The sequence below is a fragment of the Panthera tigris genome, chromosome F2 (genome assembly GCF_018350195.1).
Source record: "Panthera tigris isolate Pti1 chromosome F2, P.tigris_Pti1_mat1.1, whole genome shotgun sequence".
In the NCBI taxonomy this organism is placed as follows: Eukaryota; Metazoa; Chordata; class Mammalia; order Carnivora; family Felidae; genus Panthera; species Panthera tigris.
Window position 1 is genome coordinate 50,693,731 of NC_056676.1, and position 16,415 is coordinate 50,710,145.

The 16,415-nt window shown below is 36.9% G+C and overlaps 1 long non-coding RNA gene across 2 annotated transcripts in view; it reads right to left on the minus strand.

The window, feature by feature from the left end:
- The window catches only part of LOC122234873, a 47,097-nt gene extending 31,513 nt beyond the window's left edge, over positions 1-15,584 (minus strand). For both annotated transcript variants that reach the window (XR_006212833.1, XR_006212834.1), the window contains exon 1: positions 15,472-15,584. This is a non-coding gene — a long non-coding RNA (uncharacterized LOC122234873). The remainder of the gene's footprint in view (positions 1-15,471) is intronic.
- Positions 15,585-16,415: the final 831 nt, after the last annotated feature.

A 16,415-nucleotide genomic window follows, 5' to 3' on the forward strand; every position in this document is an offset into this window, starting at 1 on the left:
TTAGGTGTGGTTGAGTCTCCAAATTTTTCTTCCCAGAAGGAAGATAAATTGTAACTCCATGGAGAACTTTAGGCCTCATGGTCCAAGACAAAAACAACCATCGGATTAGAACATACATAACTACCCCTAACTTCTAGTAGGAGCAGAAACACCATTCAGTATATCATCTGATCCCATAATACAGAAGAGGTATTTGGTTTGATTAACATCTGATAAAGGATAGCAGCTCTATTTATCTTGGATCTCAGAGGCAATGAATTTCCTTCCTCCCAAACCCAATCCTGGAATGGTTTTGATATTTCAGATACACAGTACCATCATGAAGTAGGATACCCATTGTTCTGTATCAATTATCAACATCTGCAATTCAAACTCTGTATGAACCTTACACACTAAATCACCAGATTCATTTAAACCCAACAAGTACTAAAAATCCATTTAGGCTTTTGGATAACACTTTGCAGGTACTCTACCTCTACAGAGAAGCAGTAGGAGAGAGAAATGTGTCCCACTCCCTTCTTTACTATCTGGACCTGTTAATATTCAGGAATATAAGACAGATAAGGCCCTCATATTCAAAATTTATACATACACATAAACACATATACATATATATGCATATACATGTGTATATATATATATATACATACATATATAGATGCATATACATATATAGATACATATATACATATATGTACATATATGTATATATAACATTTTTGAAAAGGTATATATAATTTAAAATATCAAATAACTTCTGTTTTTATAGGACACACTCAATAGCATCAAGAAGTTGACCTAAAGCTCATTTACATATTAAAAATTCTTGACCTTTAAAGAATATATTGTATCTACCCTAACAGAAATTTTGAAAAGGTAAAATATTTTTTATTTTCCCCTACTACTGGAAATGATAAAATAAATAAATAAAAGAGTGACATACCAGTAAATTCATAAATAACCATTCATCATTCAATTATGACTATTTTAGCTAGCATACAAATGTGTATCAAGAATTAAGAATGGCCAGCAACAATGACACTTCTCAAAGTGACACACACAGCTGAGTGGCATCTCCAATGCACTAAATCAAGTTCAATTGAAGAAATGTAAATGTCCCCAATTTTTTTTAATGTTTTATTTATTTTTTGGAGAGAGAGAGCACAAGTGGAGGAGGGGCAGAAAGAAAGGGACAGAGGACCTGAAGCCTGCTCTGGGCTGACAGCAGTGAGCGGATGTGGGACCTGAACTCACGAACTGTGAGATTATGACCTGAGCTGAAGTTCGAGGCTCAATCCACTGAACTACCCAGGCGGCCACGTCTCACAGAGACACAGGGAAATGTTTCCTTCTGTTCAGCATTTTAGTAAGGCAGGAAAACAAAAACTTTGTCCAGGGACATCTATGAGCACAATTCAGTGTCCTTCAAAGGATGACCTGCTGAGCTTGGAGGTGACAGTGAATGGCGGAGTTGAAGCTCATTTTGAAAATGCTCCCAACTGTCAGTCTCGGGAGACACGATGTGGTCTCTGATAATAACAGGGTTGGTTCATTACCTACTGAAAACTTCTTTTGTGAGATGGAGTACCCTCAAGGCAACAGGAAACTTTCAACTGCCTTCATAATCGGCAAGAAGTCATTGGTGAAATTAACGCCTATTACCCACAAGTACGAGGAAATAATCTAAAACAAAAGCCTTCTTCTAGTGGATATCTGCTTTTTAAATTGGCCATAAAACTGCAAGTCAGACTTCTGAGATACAACTAATGTCGACAAACACCTATTGAAAGGAATTAATCATGGAATCATTCCCTTCAACAGCAACTCCTAAAAATGAGAGAAAAAACTCGGTGGCCTTTCAGAGAATTGGTCTTTTCCTGGCCTCTACCAACTGCCACAGAGGTTCCTTATTTCTTTAATAAATGGTCTTCAAATCACTATTTTTTTTTTAAAAAAATGTTTGTTTTTGAGAGAGACGGAGACAGAGCAGGCGCGGAGGAGTGGCAGAGAGAGGGAGGGAGACAGAGTCTGAAGCAGGCTCCAGACTCTGAGCTGTCAGCATAGAGCCCGAGGCAGGGCTCAAACCCATGAACTGGAAGATCATGACCTGAGCCAAAGTCAGACACTCAACCAACTGAGCCACACAGGCACTCCCCAATCGCTATTTAAAATAGGCAATGTATTCATGAAAATCCCCTCATCAAAATTTAGCATGACAAGATTGTAAGACAGTTTCCTTGATTGAAATATCTTCAGAGGATTTCAAAAATTATCCGCTAAAACCTGAAAATAGCAAATTGAAAAGTTCTAGGCTACATTTTATATATTGACATATTAATGGGAATTATTCCATTAAATCACTATAACTGATAAAGTGACTGCAGTTTTATCCCACTCATCTAATGGATTTATGCACACTGAAATAACACCTTCTTTGATTAGATTCATTAAGCACAATTTGCATTTTAAAATACTAATTCCAGGCATAAGATAGCCATGGTCCTAAAAGATAACTGGCAAAGACTCTTGAAGAGTATGTCTCCATTATGTGGATAAGTAGTAGTTCTTCTTTTAAATAAATTATAGAGTTTCCTGAATTGATGATTTAACTATTTTAAGATTATAACGATTTCAAGACACTCAACTTTTTTTAATCGGTATTCTTATCCACAAAAACAGATTTGGTGCTAAATAGTATCTAAAGTTTCCCTCAGCTAGGCTGACCATAAAATTTATCATCCAGATGAGGACACTTTTGATATTACAAGAGGGTGCCATTAATAATTACCTTGGGGGTGGGAGTGCCTGGATGGTTCAGTTGTTTAAGCTTTCAACTCTTGGTTTCAGCTCAGGTCATGATCTCAGTGTTTGTGAGTTTGAATCTGGCACTGGGCTGCTCACTGACAGTGTGGAGCCTGCTTAGGATTCTCTCTCTCTCTCTCTCTCTCTCTCTCTCTGCCCTCCCCCGCTCATTCTCTCTGTCTCTCTTGAAATAAATAAGCTTAAAAAAATTTTTTTTAAATAATTACCCTGGGAAAATAGCTACAAACTGGAACTATCCCAGGCAAAGTAGTACATATATTCACCCTCCTTTTATCAGTACTTGTTTTCAGCTATAGAAAAGGGCTTGAACTGCTGTGTCGACTAGAGGTCATTAACATTAGCAAATAGATAATTTTATGTGTAAAGCGTGTGCTGCTAAAGGAATTAAGAAATAAGTTTTCGGGGTGCCTGGGTGGCTCAGTCAGTTAAGGGTCCCACTCTTGATTCTGGGTCAGGTCATGATCTCACGGTTCGTGGGATCGAGCCTCACATCCAGCTCTGTGCTGACAGCATGGAGTCGGCTTGGGGTTCTTTCTCTCCCTCTTTTTCTGCCCCTCTCTCCCTCTCTCTCTCAAAATAATTAAACTTCAAAAATAATTTTTTTAAATAAGTTTTTATCTTCTTCCAAGCTTAATTATTCTTCGAAATGCTTTTTTGCAATCTCAGTTTGTTTAGCGCATCTACTTTTGCAACGATAAGAAAGGAAAAATGTCAAGGCAGGTCCTTATGAGCTCTAACTTTCAAATTGATTTAACTTAAATTCCACAGAAGGGATTCCCTCCTTTCAAAGGACACATTCAAAGTTTCCTAAATCCAAGGCCCCAGGATTTTATTCAGTGTCTTTGGTTCTTCATTCCTGGACCATCATTAACAATCACAAAGGCAGCCAATTAGCATTTTCCGTGATGTAGATCTATCTGTTGGTGTGTTCTAGAGTCATTTTGCAGCTGAATATTGTATATTTATTGTACAATAAATTTTGCATATTTGTTGATAGCACAGATACTGGAAGGTAAGGAAACTTCATCTATATGTATTATAAAAATGAATGATCACCCTCCTTTACTTATATTTGCATGTTTTTCTTTAAAAATTTTTTTAATGTTTATTTTTTTAAGAGAAAGAGAGGTACAGTGTGAGAGGGGAGAGAGAGAGAGAGAGAAACACAGAATCTAAAGCAGGCTCCAGGCTCCGAGCTGTCAGCACAGAGCCTGACACGGGGCTCAAACTCGCAAACCGTGCGATCATGACCAAAGCCGAAGTGGGATGTCTAACCGACTGAGCTGCCCAGGCGCCCCTGCATATTTTTCTTTATATATTTCTATATCAATTACCTACTACTGCATAATAAAATAACCCAAAACTTAATGACTGAGAGCAGAGGTCATCATACTTTTTCTGTGAAAAGCCAGAGAATAAATACATTTGACTTGGAGAACCAAAAGAAAGACAAAATCAGAGATAATATGTAGACTCTTAGGTGACAAGAGAAAAAAACATGTTCCCACCAAAATTTTATTGACAAAATCCAAAAGTACAATAATGGCTGAATACATCTTTTTTTGTAATACAGATCTATTATTAAAAGAATGGATTTTCTCTTTTGGCTAATCAGGGTGCAGAGTTCATGTTCCCTCAATAGTAAAAAACATGGCCTCATTCTCCAGCAAAGGCTTTGCTTGCTTCTCTGAAACATAATGTCCTTCTTGGGAAATCACCAGAAGGCATTATCTCCATCTCTCTATCTCCCTTTTGGCACTCGTATACTGCTCACAAACTGTTGGATAATTTTCCAAATGGGTTAAAAGCCCAGAGATAGGTTTCTTCAGTTTGAATTCTAGACATACTACTCATTAGCTGTGAAATCTTTGACTACTTATTTAACCTCTTTAGTAACATCTGTTTCCTCATAAGATGATTATTTGTGTTAGAATCACAGAATTATTGTAAAGGTTGAATGAATTAGGGGCACCTGGGTGGTTCAGTCAGTTAAAGCATCTGACTTTGGCGAAGGGCATGATATCACGGTCTGTGGTTCGAGCCCCATGTCAGGATCCATGCTGACTACTCAGAGCCTGGAGCCTCCTTCTGATTCTGTGTCCCCCTGTTTCTCTGTCCCTCTCCTGCTCAGGCTCTCTCTCTCTCTCTCTCTCTCTCTCAAGAATAAATAAACATTAAAAAACAATTAGGGGTGCCTGGGTGGCTCAGTTGGTTAAGTGTCTAACTTTGGCTCAGGTCATGATCTCTCAGTTCGTGGGTTCAAGCCCCGCATTGGGCTCTCTGCTGACGGCTCAGAGCCTGGAGCCTGCTTCAGATTCTGTCTCTCCCTCTCTCTCTACCCCTCCTCTACTTATACTCTCTCTCTCTCTCAAAAATAAACATTAAAAAAAAAATCTAATGAGTTAATAAATGCAAGGATTTAGAACTGAATGCAACATACTATACAGCACTCATAAATGCTCTCCCTTGGGGGCACCTGGGTGGGTCAGTGGTGGAGGCTCTGACTTCAGCTCAGGTCACGATCTCACAGTTCATGAGTTCAAGCCCCATGTCAGGCTCTGCGCTGACAGCTCAGAGCCTGGAGCCTGCTTCAGATTCTGCCCCTCCTCTGTCTGTCTGTCTCCCTCTCTCTCTCTCAAAAATAAACATTAAAAATTAAAAAAAAAAATGCTCTCATTTTTTGTATTTTTCCCCAGACTTTTAGAGATATAAACTCATGCTTAACTTGCTCACCATGCAAAAGCAGGCTGCAAGTCAGAGTTGACCTGCAATGCGTAGTTGGCCAACCACAGACTTGAAGGTACAACGATATAGTATTGCTCACAACTTTGTGGGTTGACTGGCTGGTTTCTACACTATTTTTTTCCCAAGACTCAGACATACTTCTGCATTCAGCTAGTGGGTCAGCTATGCTGGAAGGTCTAAGAAGGCCTGTTTTGCAAATTCAAAACCATTTAGTCCTTTTAACCTGCGTTAGTCTAGACCATCCGTAGTAATTTCAAAGTGGTTTTCCAAGAAGAGGAAGGTGAGAGCTGCAAGGTCTCTTGAGGCCAACACTTCAAAACTAGTGCAATATCACTTCTGCCAAGGTTACAAAGCAAGCTCAGATTTTGAGCACGGGAATATCTACTCCATCTCTTGATGGGAGGAGCTCCAAAATATTGCGGTCTTATTTTTTCAAACTACTACAACTTCCCCCATGCCAAGGCTCTCCAAACCCAAGAAACCATAGACTATGTCTTAATATCAAGAGAAACTACTCTTTGTACTTTGGTACAAAGTTGCATCTATTGTAACACTTAGCCAATGCACCGTATATCATAGTTATCTATGTATAAGACTTAACTGCTCTCCTACATTGTGTTACCTTTTAGGATAGGCACCACGTGTCCTTCACATCAGATCATATGTATAAAATTATTTTGTTGAAACCTCCAAAGCATTCTAGAAATGCAAGATATTTTTATGATAGCTTTGCCATTAGTCTTTCTATTACTAGCACTTGACATGATGCCTCTTCTTGGTTAAAGCAAATGATCATTTGCTCCTGGCTCTTTGTAGTTGGCAATTTTAAATATTAAGGTTCACATGGTCTAATAAGTAAATCTTTTCTGAACACATATTTTGTTTTGTTTATTTAGAAGTGGAGGCAAGGGAAAGAGAATGAGTTTTGGCTCATTATCTTAGTGAAAAATATTTACTGAGAACCTACATGATAGGTGGTATGCTAGTGTGCATGCTACTTTGAGAGTGTCTCTTAGAAGAGGGTCCACATGGATAGAGGTAATAGATAAAACTGTAAAGCAAAATTTAATATAGCAAAATTAGACAGCAGTAACAGTTTGATAACTCCTTCTCCTTACCTCCACTGTCCTGTTAATTTATTTCTCAAATATCACACAAAATTCACCTTCTCCTCCTCTTAACTGCCATTGCCTTAGTCCAAGCTTCCCTGGCTATTGTGATAAAACCTCAACTTTTCTTACCACATTCACTCAATGCCTCCCCTTAAACTCACCAACTCATTCTTCTTTATCCTGTAATTTAAGTTACTTATAAGAGGGAAATCTGGTCAAGATAGTTCTAATTAAACCTTTCAATGCTTCCTTTTATCTTCTTAGGATAAAGATAAAATCTCCCAAACTATCCTCCCTTATTCCCCTTCTCCTTTGCCATGTGCCACCTAATGATATTAACATATTTTGATTTATCAAACTCATTGCTATCTCCTTTGAATTACAATCATTCTTTGTATTTGAGCTGCAATGTCACTCTCTTCTGAGAAGACTCTAATCCACTCAACCAAGGGGAGAGAACGTTCCATCCTATGTCCTTGCATGTTTCACATTCTAAGATGCTCAGTAATCTTCCCCATGAAGACTTCAATCTTTCTTGATTGCTCTCAAGGCTGGCTTCTTAGATATGCAAACTGTGCAGTAACACAGAATCCTACACTTAGAAAGATCCCGAGTTTGGTTTAATGCTGTACTGTCACTGTACTGAAATTACTAATAATTTTCAAACAAAAAGCCCACATATTTTCCACTGGGCCCTGCAAATTATGTAGCTGAATCTGGTTGTCATGTTATCCACAGCTTTTTAAAAAAAAATGTTTGTTTGTTTGCTTGCTTGTTTATGAGAGAGAGAGATTGAGAATGAGTAGGAGAAGAACAGAGCGGGTGGATGGGGAGACAGAGAATCCCAAGCAGGCTCTGCTGTCAGTGCAGAGACTAATGCAGGGCTCAGTGTCACAAATTGTGAGATCATGACCTGAGCCAAAATCAAGAGTCAGACTCTGAACTGACTGAGCCACCTAGGTTCCCCCATTCACAACTTTTCATACAGTGCCTAAATCACCATAGGCACTCAATAAACATATGTACGTTGAGTGAACTACTCATCTCCCATTTAATTTTCTTCTTCTAGAAATATAAAACCCTGTGGTATTAATTTATTTAGTCTTCAATTAAATATTTTGACTACCAATCATATTGCAGATCCTGAAAATGTCACAAGGTTATATCATGAACAACTGCTCTGTATGTTATCTATGCTTTTTCCCTGTTTTTCTATATTGACTTGATGGTTTCCCCAAGACCATTTCTCCCTTTCTCATCCTACATAGCAATGAAACAAAAATTCAAAAATTTGAGCCTAAGTAAATGATAGATTAAATGCAAATTTACAGAGATAAAATTTTCCTCTCAAAAACTGAATGAAACTACAGATGGGCAAAGAGTGAATTAAAAAGATATTTAATTAGAGGGAAAAACGAAACAAAACAAAACAAAACTATGAAGGGAATGGAGACCTAAAAGCAGGAAGAAAATAAAGGGTCTTCCATCAGAGGGATCATGGAGAGACTGGGAGAGATCCAGGGCCAAATTGTCCTCAACTGTGGACCCCATACAACATGCTACTCATGAACAACAGGACCCCAAGGTGGAGGTGGGTAAGTGGGCACAGAACACTGTGTGGATGGGAGCCTAGAGTGAGAACCTGCTTCTGGGCAAGGTAGAACATTAAACAATCTGAGAAATTTCCTGTGGCATGGAAAAATAGATGTCATGAACTGTCCATGTCCACCCAAAATTCATATGTTGAAATCCTAACCCCAATGTGATGGTATTAGAAGGTGTAGACTTTGGAAGGTGATTAAGTGGATCATCTTAACTCATTCTAAACTTTTACTGAGAACTATTTGATTGTTGAGAATCAAAGCTAATAGTAAAACGTCAAAATTTTAAAAAGGTACATTTCATGATACATTGCATTGTGCTCTTCTTTTGGGGGTTCAGAAAAATTTGGGACTTTTCAATAGAGGTCTAGTAAGTGATTTATTCTGTGTAAGACATACAGCTCTGGTAACTAAAACACAGAAAGGAAAAAGGATGAAATTATATCTTGCTGAGTAAAAATTGATCTTAAAAGATTTTCTTTACACTCATTAAGAAGATTAACATAATATCTTCTGTATCCCAGGGAATCAAAGTGGATTTAGGCTTTGCCTCTGGCAGGTGGTCTATAAAAAAAGGCTTGAACATGTTTGACTGGAGCTCCACTGAAGTGAAGCCTGTCGTTAAAAAGTCCCCGTTTACTGTAAGACTGTAAGTCATTAGGGCTAAAGCAAGCAAAATGAAGGCACAAAAGAAGAAAACTTTGGTTTTGAATTTTTTTAATGCAAAGTACGGGACTTACACCTTTTTCTAGATTTTGGTATAAGACTTGATTCTTTCCTAGATATTGGTAAGATTGTCATCAGTGTTTATTCCCCATTTTCATATATTGTGTCTCAGCCTTTTAAAATTTTCAACTCCTAATTCTAAATTTTCTTCTCCTCTATTTCAGTTCCACATACACCTCTCTAAGCCTCGATTTCCTTATCTGTAATTCTGTCATATTGAGTACATTTACAGAATTTTTGCAAAGGGATTTCATAAGATATTCTGTATAAACCTTGTTTAGTAGATGGTTAAGACTTCATTAAATTGTAACTGGTACTGGTACTACTATGATCAAGCTCATATAGGATATCCCTAGAACCTATAGCAAATATACTGTTATTACTTAGAAATCAGTTTAGTCTTCATTCTCTCTTAGCAGAATGCTTTAGGCATGACCCCTGGGACATCTACATGTAAGTACTGTGGCAGACATATTTAGTATTCACATATCCTCCCTGTGTTCCTCAACATTTTCCATTGAAATAAATTTTGATTTAACTATGGCACCATATAGCCTACGGTTTATTGCAAGTTTAGGCAATGAGAAAGGGTGTGAAGAAAGGCAGCCAAGCTCCAAGTAAGATCCATACAGAGAATTCAAAATAATTTGGACATAAGCCATGAGGTGCTAGGTGAAGTAGAGTCACCTCCATTGACTCTTACTTTCAGAATAGTTGGTAGTCACTTCTTCATCAATGTTAGCAGTTTCCAAGTGGTTTCTCATTAAATACTAATGATAGCCATGAGGAGTGGATTGATCTCATTTTCTTCATTTTATGGAGAAGTAGATTGAGTTTTTATTTTTTTTATTATTATTTTATTATTTTTTTAACGTTTATTTTTGAGACAGAGACAGAGCATGAACGGGGGGACGGTCAGAGAGAGAGGGAGACACAGAATCCGAAACAGGCTCCAGGCTCTGAGCTGTCAGCACAGAGCCCGACGCGGGGCTCGAACTCACAGACTGCGAGATCATGACCTGAGCCGAAGTCGGCCGCTTAACCGACTGAGCCACCCAGGCTCCCCTAGATTGAGTTTTTAAAGAGATTAAATGATGTTCCCAAATTCGGTATAACCAAGTGGTTGAGTTTTGGAGTCCAGTAGACAGGTGGGACATGTGAGATTTGGGGAATACTGTTTACTTCTTGGAGTCTCAGTGTCTAGATTTCAAGGGGTCATTTCATGGTTTGAATAGGATAATTTATCTTTAACAGTAAACATTAGCTATTGCTGTCACAAAATTAGTAAATGATAGAATAGGCTTCAAACCTAGGCTTCTCAGACTACAAACCTATTCTGAACCACTGAAAACAAGTCCCCATTTTGGCTGATAATGTAGTGCTCCATTAGCCAAATTGTTATTTTAATCACAAGTCTGTGACTGCATGCCCTCTAAATTTTAGAAAACTTGACATTTCCAGTTCTTCTTGTCAAGTTCTTGATATCGTCTTTCTTCTTCTTCATTCAGTAAGAAAGGGTATGATAATAAGTGGTGGTTCATTTGATAAACATGTTTTGGGGATCTATTATGTGCTAGGCAATAGACCAAATGCCAAGGCTACCAGGAAGGGCTCACAATCTAGAAGATAAGGTAGATATACACTAGTAAATGTCAGTCAGCATAATTAGCATTATTTAAAAAAATATTATAAAGAGTTTATGGAAACTCTGTGGATCCTATTGAACAGCTAATCCAAAGACAAAGAAAATTGTCAGAAAAAATAAATATAAATGATTAATAAAAGTCATTGGAAACTAGAATAAACTGTGCTTTTATTTACTAATATCTTGCTCCCCTGCCAGAAAGATTATACTTTCCCCAACCCCTTATATCAGGTTGAGCCATGTGGCCTACCAAGAAAATGTGAGCAAAAGCAGCATCTCTCTTAGGTAGAAGCTTTAAAAGCCTACCCAAACTTTGCCATATTCTTTCCCTTTGTCTGTAAATGACCAAATAGTAAATATTTTAGAGTTTGAGGGAATGTATAGTCTCTGCTGCATATTTATTTATTTTTACACCAACCACTTAATTTTTTAAAAAAGCATTCTTAGCTGATTGGCTGTACAAAAACAGATGACAAGTTAGGTCTGGGTCACAAGTTTGCCAACCTCTGTTCTACCTAATGGTTTGTGGAGTGTGGAGAATGACAACATGGGGCAGAGAACCCAGGTGACCCATGATGGACATGTGGCATGATGACAAATGAAACTTTCCTGTGATGAGCTACTAAGATTTCAGCATTATTTGTTAGTGTAGCATAATCGAGCTTATCCAAACTGACAGGAAAGCCTGAAACATTCTACCCGGAGAAATTGGTTTTTGTACAGTGTTATATTTGAGATAAATTTTGAAGGAGGCATAAAACCTTGCATCCTTAGAGAAAAAGGGAACTAGGCATTTTAAGTAGAGAATAGAGATTGGGCAAAAGTTTGGATTCTTGAATGTGTATGGGTGAGGATAGGAGGAGGGACAGATGGACAGGAAAAGGCCAAGTGGGAATAATAACTGAGAGGACATTATTGCATTATCATCTGTGATGGTAGCGTAGGGTGTGTTTTACAGAAGGATACTGCTTAGAACATTACTACCTTTATTTGTAGAAGTTCTTTCCAATCATTGAGGAAAAGTCATAACAGAGAATAAGCAATGTTGCTATCTAGAGAGAGAAAGCTATCCCAGTCTACTGTACATAAGCTAAATATTCTGAAGAGTGCTTCAAGACTTTTATGATTTAAACAGTACTTCCTAAAGGAACTATAGATTTTACAAAGGTTTTGATGACGTCTTCATCTCTTCAATATCTCAATCCTCAAGAACCAAGAGTGAGGCTAGGATCACTTTAGTAGTGAATCAAATGACTTTTAGGCTTAATATCTGATGTCAAAAACTCAAGTGAAGTGGAAACACACATATAGTACCTTATAAATATGATTTGATGTAACAATTTTAATCCTTTAGCCTAATCAGTGGGGAAAATATTTTTTTCTAGTATATAATTATTAAAGAGTAATTTATCAGCCTAAATATTGAAGTATGGGGTGATAGTGATGAAAATACAACTGACATTGAAATTGATCACCTTACAATTAATCAAAAACTCACAGTTTATAGAGCCTTATAGTTTATAGATAAGCTAATGTGGATAATTTGTATTTTGAATGTCCCACTCCATCCAACTTACATTTAAAAAAATTATCTTAGGTATATATTTATTCCAAATGAATATTTTGGTTATATATAGGGGTTTTTTGATTACTCACATTAATAACTTTTACCCTTTTAACTAATTTTTAAATGTGTAAATGTAAAATGCCAGCATTTTTTTGTCATCTTACAGTGCATTGTCAGTAGTTGCTTTTCAACTAAAATAGAGTATCTCTGCAGAGATATTAGGATTGGCAATATAACTATATATATCCCAGTTACTCTGGATACTGACAATGCATTTTTATTAACATATTTACAAAATTTTCCAGATAAATGTTAAAGAATTTTGACAAATTGAGAAGCTGACCAGCTAACCAGAAACTCACAATCACTTCATTTTATCAACAGTGACATTTTAAATTATTCAACCATGAAAGAGATGGGAGATGGAATAAAGGAGGGAGGGAAGCATTTCTCTGAAAGAAGAGAGAGTTAGGGACTTTACAATTATGATCCGAAGACCTCTCTTTCCAGTGATCGAATTTTTTTCTAATTTCCACTGGGAACTGATATGATAATTTTCAATAAAATTTTAGCTGACAGGCTGCAAAAATCTTTCTACTAGGTGTCGAAAATGAGCTCAGCACAGAGACAAATAAGGCAAATCCCAAAGCTTAAAAATTTGTCTGGGAGGATGGAATATAGAGTCAGCCATATAAAAGGAAATATGAATTTCAATGAGGTAAGCACAATGATAAAGTGCATAACAAGGCCCACGTGGCAACAAAGGGAATCCTGTAAGGGCAAGGATTCAAGAAATGTTCTTGACATAGGAGTAAGATGTCTAAATTGAGTGGTAAGTGATATATAAGAGGCAGGGAGATGAAGGGAGAAGTAAGCAGCTTGGGCATCCCAAACAAAGAAAAATCCTTACAAGGATTCTTACTTCTTACAAGAAGTTCATTTCTAGGATTATTCTTTTCTTATATATAAAATTATTTGGAAGCCCCATATTTATACCAGTAAATGTATACTATAAGTATGTATTACAGTGTAGGCTACTGCATATCTTACAATATAGAATAGTGTCCAGGAACTTCTTGGGAGAGAAGGGGGAGAACATGGAGAACCAGCTTGTTGGTAGAGAAGAGCCTTACTTCTTTCCTACATTAATCTAAGATATGGGTTCCAGAGAAAGTTTCAACCAAAGATTTATTCTTTATGTTTTGACATCAAACTGTATCAAGGTTAGCTATGCAAATAATTTTGATATATGTAGAATAAGTGGAATAATACAATAAAGTAATATAGATTATATATATATATATATATATATATATATATATATATATATATAATGTTTATTTATTTTGAGAGAGAGAGAGAAAGAGCACGAGTAGGGGAGGGGCAGAGAGAAAGAAAGAGAATCCCAAGTAGCCTCTGCACTGTCAGTGCAGAACCCAACATAGGGCTCAGTCCCACGAACCATGAGATCATGACCTGAGCTGAAGTCAAGAGTTCGAAGCTTAACCAACTGTGCTACCCAGACACCCGATTTTTTTGTTGTAATATAGACTAAGTTATTAAATAAAGATATTAACTGAAGAGTGGGCTAATCTATTTCTTTTTTTAATGTTTATTTATTTATTTTGAGAGAGAGAGACAGAGGGAGGGTGGGAGAGAGAGAGAGAGAGAGAGGGAATGTGAGTGGGGGAGAGGCAGAAAGAGAGGGAGAGAGAGAATCCCAAGTAGGCTTCATGCTGTCAGCACAGAGCCTAACTCAGGGCTCAATCTCATGAACCATGAGCTCATGACCTGAGCCAAAATTAAGAGTCAGATGCTGAACCAACTGAGCCACCCAGGTGTCCCAAACTATTCTATTTCTTAGTTTAGGTTGATGGAAAGTGATAGATTCTTGAGAAAAAAAAGTTTCTCCTTTTATTTGTCACTTCCAAATGGTTAATATATTTAATGCATTCAACTGAGAATTGTGGAAAATCCAGGAGAAATGGAGTAAAATATACAAGACCCAGGTAATTAGTAAGTGGGTAATCTATAGTAAATTAACCTCTATGAAATAAATCAGTCGGAGAGGGACAGATATTATGTTTTCACTCATATGTGGATCTTGAGAAACTTAACAGATGACCATTGGGGAAGGGAAAGGGAAAAAAAATAAGTACAAACAGAAAGGGAGGGAGGCAAATCATAAGAGACTCTTAAATACAGAGAACAAACTGAGGGTTGATGGGGAGTGGGAGAGAAAGTGGGTGATGGGCATTGAGAATGACACTTGTTGGAATGAGCACTGGGTATGATATGTACACCAATTTGACAATAAATTATATTAAAAAATAAAAATAAATAAAAATCACAAAAAAATAAAAGAAAGATTTAGACAATCAAAAAAAAAAAAAAAAAAAGCCCAAAATTAGCCTCTATGAAAAGGAATAGTGCCCACCCAATCTACTTCACAGAATTGTGATATCTTGGGACAGGACATTTGGAACTATAAAACATTAACAAATGTCAACTATTTTCATTCTTGAAATGAATTTATTGTCTTTTAAAGACTATACTGTCTCTTCCATTCCTCACTGGTTTATCTATCTCCTTTTCTTCAATTTATATGACACACAATTTATAATTTAATTATATAATTCATCATCTTGTTTTTACTGCTTCTTGGGCTTGTCTCTCCAAATTGGATACAGACTGATTACCATACTAATTTTTTTTTTTGCTGTCCTCAATTCACCTAACATGGAGCTGAGCCCATTTCTTATAGTTTCCCTCCTTTAGTTAATCTCTGTCCATATGTCCAAAAACAATCATGAGTCTGATCATGGTGAATTGAATTGTGTTGGGTTATTTTTCAGAGCATTTGTTTCCCAAGTTGCAAAGGCAAGGAAACCCTGGCATTGGATCCAAGTTCCAAGTAACCAATTGAGTGTGAAGGTCAGTGACACTCACAGAGACCCAACTGTTCAACAAGAACTAAGAAAAAAGGGTCTGCCAAGACAGAAGGAAGACTGGGAATTAATTAGCTTTTTAGTAACATATACTTATTGAGTGCTGTGGGAAACCCAAACCCATGGCAATGGCCTCAATTTAGACATGAATCTTACCTTTTCAGAGATAAGGCAAGAACATCCTCTTCTCTCATCATTATCTTTCACAACACATTGCGAGTTTGTTTTGTTATTTTTTTTTCTCATGCATTATTCTATAACCAAGAGAAAACCACGTTTAAAGATTTAGAAGATTGTCACTCACATCTTTCCCCGAGCTCAAGCCAGATGTAAACTTTCCTCTGGGAGTCGGCAGAAAGGAGTTCCTTTTTCAGAATCACATTTGGTTTATAGAGATGTGAGTAGATGCTTTCCTCAGAGTGCAGAAGCCAAACTGGAAGACTCGTTCAGCAGGATGTGTTCTTTGAATGCTTTGGAAATAAAATATGTTCACAAGATTAAATAGTTTATTGTGCTCCTAAAGTGCTTGATTTGCAAGTTGGAAGGCTCAAAAATTCCTAAAAGATTCTATTGTACAAAAACCCCAGTTTTCTCCTCAAGGTCATTGGTCTTGTATGCTAGCGTTCCATTATTTAGATTCCAAGGCCCTTTGCCAGGAGAAATATTTTTGAAGTCAGTAATAAACACTGAATAATAAAGTTCGCTAGTTTGTTTTTGTTTCATGGAACAATGGCATGGGACTTTCTTCTCTGGATGTAAAATACAGAACTCTAAAAAGTAAAGACTAAAGGAATAAAATCCCAACACTCAAATGTATTGTGTAGATAATTATACATTTCTGTGTTCTATGTACCCTAACAGATGGCAATCTGTCTTATTTTAGAAATTATGTGTACATTCTCTACCTACTTCATTGAGAACTTAAGGTCACTTTTATAAGGACTTTCAGTAAAATGGAAATAATATGAACCATCTAATAACATCAATATTTAAAACACAAAAATAAAGAGCAGTAAAGCTCATGAACATCTATACAACTATAGCTGAATAGAAAAGTACGCACTCAACTTCCTCATTCATGAAGACATAGGAGAGGAGACACAGTCAGTTATGTATTTAACCTTCTCCATATCAAGACGTCTAAATTTTTTAGGGGGTGCAATGTTTTCAGAAATGAGGTCCTAAAAACAACTTCTCATGCAGGGTTTCAAATTCTGTCATTTACTGGCTGTGTGACTTCTACAACTT